At 40.8% G+C, this 4,579-nt stretch overlaps 1 non-coding gene across 1 annotated transcript; it reads right to left on the bottom strand.

Moving 5' to 3' along the window:
* Positions 1–337: 337 nt before the first annotated feature.
* On the bottom strand, positions 338–501 carry LOC122797384. Its single transcript, XR_006364105.1, has one exon. It is a non-coding gene; the product is annotated as a U1 spliceosomal RNA (small nuclear RNA).
* Positions 502–4,579: the final 4,078 nt, after the last annotated feature.

Genomic DNA, 4,579 nt, shown 5'->3' on the forward strand with positions numbered 1-4,579 from the left:
TTCTTACTACAGTTCCATTTGTTTAAGGCAATAGGAATGCCTGTCCAACTGGTTATGCATATAGTTTTCAGTTATTTGCTGACATTGTTTATTTCTTCGTTTTTATTTCAGTGTCTGCAGCCTGGTTCCTTCCTTCTTGAGGGCTGGTTAGGTGTTTTATTGTTGAAGTTTCTGGTTATTGGTTTTGTTAGCATTGATGAGTTTTGTTTTAACTTTTAAAACTATAAAATGGATGTCCTCTTGTAAACAAAATAAATAATAACATTAAGAGAACATAATATGTGTAATTGCATGACTACAAAACTTGTTTAAAAAGAATCTTTCCTAACCAGCTAATCAGGGAACAGCGCGAACGCAGTCCCCCACTACCATAAATTATGCAGTTGAGTATCCTGCATTTGAGGACATCACAGGGGTCAACCCATTCTGTGTGCAATGAATGAACCTCACCCTGGGAGAACCACCTTCTTGATCGTGGTCTCTCCCCTGCCAGGTAAGTATGAGTTGCTTAATTATATTATGGCAGACCTACATTTGCAACCTTATTTACAAACATGGTGCTACATCTAATTTGTTCATCTTTTAACAAATATTGTATGATTGCACCACTCATTTGTATGGCAACAGGCAGAATTCATAAGTCTTGTAATACCCAGTAATTAAACTCAGGTACACTACCATTTCCCATGGGGCAGTTCTTTCTAAAAAATCTGCATTACTTTACGTCACATTCGAGCAGAAATATAGGCTGTCCTGTTTGTCTTGTCTAGCAAGCCAACACAGAGAGAGAGAGAGAGAGAGAGAGAGAGAGCTACCAGCAGGAGACATTGTACACACAGGCAAGCTGACAAGCATCACGGCCTATCAGGTTTTCAGTAAGAATGATTTGCATACCACATTTCAGTCCCTAGCCTTTTGTTTGTTTTTTCAGGGAAGTGCTTTCCTGGAAGGAGGGAAGGAGATCCACTGGCCAAAGAAAGGTCTAACAGCGAGATGATACAATGAATCAGCCACGTGTTCTGCTTACACATGAACTGATTTATATGAACCACAAAGTCATTTCTAAAATGAGGAAATGGACACATACGCACAGTCAAGATTTAGTTATTTTCCTAGCAAGATCAGTGTTTTTATGGCAAAACAGACACAGTTACATTCACTAAGTACTGTCATATGTTAGTTAGAAACTTCTAATTTCTCAGAAAATGTATATTAATCCAATTCCTTTTTTTTCTCTCAGCTTTCACCGTGACTACTGTCAGTATGATATATGCTTCATATTTAAATCAATATTTAAAATGCGACCTTGATCTGAGGCATTTATACAATAGTTTTTTTTTTCAACCTCAGTGTGAAAGCAGTACGCCCTAATCCTTGTGACACCTGTTTTATTTACCCAGCTTTGTTTGTAAGCCATATCAGCCCTCTACTCTCAAGCGTTTCTTTCCAGGGCCAGCCTTGGAGCACTGCCAAATAAACTCAGCTCTGTGCCTTTTAAAACTGAAATCTAGGGAACTGCAGTACTTTAATATTCAAAGCCTTTGTGCAATGGACAAGTTACGGTGACCTTGTAATTAGAACATGCAGCCCTTATGCAGTGGTTCAAAATAGCTACATGCTTTTTGCAGTTGCAGAGTTTCCAGATTTCCAGGGAAGCTAATCTGTTCAAAACAAGTTCTTGGCTTATAAGCAGGCAGATTGTCCACTTTCACTATAACGTCTGATACATTACTGTTCGTACGGTCACTTACTAGTCTGTTATAGCCTCTTTCATCAAAAACAATGGCCTGCTAGTAAAGTTTCCATCTCACAGCTCCATATTCTAAGGTTCTGTCCTGAGCTCTACTGTCTTACTAGGTTTTGCATGTTCTCCCCTTATCTGCATGGGTTTGTAGTCTTTTCCCGTCTTCCAACATATTTGCTTAATTACAGTGAATAAATATGTTGTATTTATTTTATATGTTTTATGTAATTTTGACCTTGTGGTGAGATCAAAGGGGTCTAAGGACCTGTTCAACTTACATGATTAAAAAAGACAAACTAAGTTAATTTAAAAATGAGTGCTTCATAATAAAATCTTCCAAAAGATAGGTTGATTTTCTTTCTTAAAAGTGGACTCTTGTCACTCTTGTTAGTAATGGACTCTAAAAATACAACAAATCATCAAGATTTAGAAAGACAATACAACACATTGTAGAAGACAAAGGGATGGATTCATAAAGTTTGCAGAAGCTATTTACGGACAGTGCAGCACTCCGAAGAAAGACTTCAGAGCACCAGCTGCAGACACGATTTCAGGAAACATAATGAAAGAATTATGGATACTTAGCTATTCAGGATAGGATAATTACAGATTCCACACATGCATATCTCACTCCAAAACACATCATTTCTGCCCAATACAATCTAAATGCAACAAACTGCAATGCCGTCTCTGTTCCAAAATCCTTGGCGTATGTTATACAGATTACAAAGAACAGAAGTTACTACTGTGGATTCTGCCATATTCCATAACAATACCAAAAATAAGAAAAGAAAAATGCAACCTGCAGTGAATGGACTGGAACAGGATGTGGTGATACCAACCATAAATAAGGATGTGGCATGTGCACCCTAGAAAGCAAGTAGGTAGAGTCAAAGCAAGGCTGCAACTAAACCAGTTGTCAGACCTGCAAATAATTGACAGGTACCAGCTAAATAGACAACTGGTGCATGCTGTCTGCAACATGTGTGCCCACACATGTCTATGAGTACCCTGCAAGGAAACCCCATTCCCCTTCAAACCAAAGTGTCTCTCAGCCTGGGTGTACTTGAATTTGGGACATTCCTGAGGCACAAGGGGGATGCTGTGGGAGTGTAACAGACAGCTGCAAGCTGTATCCTGGCAAAATTCCTGGCAGCAATGTGGATGACTACATCTACTTTCAATCTACCACTATGGAAAAGAGGACTATAATGCACCAGTTTACAGCACTGCCAACTTCTCCCATCTACTCGGTGCAACAGACAGCATGCAACAGACAGCACACACACATACCTATCAAGAGAACATCACATTCTGAAGCAGACCAATACATAAACAGAAAAGGCTGGCCATCCTTGAACTGCCACGTCGTGTGCACAGCAGATGGCAGCAGAAAAACATCATGGCAATACACCGTGGAAGTGTCCATAATGCTGCCATATGGAGGGAAAGTGGACTGGGAGCTACACTCCAGCAAGGTGAAGTACCTGAGGGACTACTACTGGGCAAGTACAACAACCCAGCTAGGATGTAAAACAAGGATACCCCTCCCAAAAATATCCATGTTGGCAAAATGTGTTTACTCCCCACAACAGGGGCCTGTGGTTATCCACTTGAGCTGTGGCTAATGACCCCATACTGTGAACCATCCAACCCTGCAGAGGAGACCTATAACACAGCACATGCAACCAGAAACACCACAGACTGCATGTTTAGTGTACTGAAAGATTGCTTCAAATGTCTGGACACATAACAATGCACTACAATATACAAATGAGAAGACAGCATAGATGACAATGGTGTGTGCCATGCTGCACAACAACTACCTAGTGCACAAGGCTGTCTTCCAGATGCAGGTGTGGGGGAACTACAGAAAGAACACCAGATGTCTGACAATGACATTCCATAGGTATCAGAGGAGCAGCAGGAGGACATAGGGGGTAGAAAACACAGGCATAGGTATGCAAGCCCAGGTAACATGGTTGTATCTGACTCACAGCTTTGAGTCATGATTAAACACTAATGTTTAGGTGTTGCCCCACCAGAGCAGCATGGATTGTGTAAACACTCAGCATCAGATATAACACCATAATCATATATAACATTATGAACATATACAAATTTGTCACAAAATGACCAACTGAAGGCGGAACTGACACAGGTATACATACAGACTCAGATTGTCATATCAGTGTATGACACACAATAAGGAACAAACACCAGAGCAACACACTCCTATCGCATAACTATAATAAGCTTAGAAAAGGGAAACAATGCAGGACTTGAATGCAGAATTTTTAATATCACAAGCCATATATATCACTGTAAAGTATGGATAAAGTAATATAATAAATGGAGTCGGCTATGTTTATTAAAACTGTTGGACTCACACAGCATCAAACATGTCAATGAACACAGACAGATGACATTGTCAGTGTTCTACACAGCAATCATCATCGTCATGGGGTAAGAATGACACTACCGGACAGACTGGATCGACTGTCATTCTTACTCTAGTTCAGTCTAGGACACCTACACTGACAACTCATGCCATGGTCTGCTCTGCCCCTAACACATATGAAAACACTTGGCCCAGGTTGCTCCACAGAGAAGACTGATGGGGTAACACCACCATGTGGAGATGATGAAGCACAACTGTGATTTGAATGGTTGTGATTGGCGGGACCACAGCAGAAGGGCCAGCAATGGAAGTGTGTGCATAGACACTGATGTCTGATGGGCAAGGCCGGTTATGCTGAGAGGGTCCTACCTCTCCCATGTGGCAATCAGCTAACCAGAGTCAGGGAATGGAAAACCCTGCTTGCAGTATGGTAG

This window comes from Protopterus annectens, chromosome 3.part0, assembly GCF_019279795.1.
Source record: "Protopterus annectens isolate FY-2018-M chromosome 3.part0, PAN1.0, whole genome shotgun sequence".
NCBI lineage: Eukaryota > Metazoa > Chordata > Ceratodontiformes > Protopteridae > Protopterus > Protopterus annectens.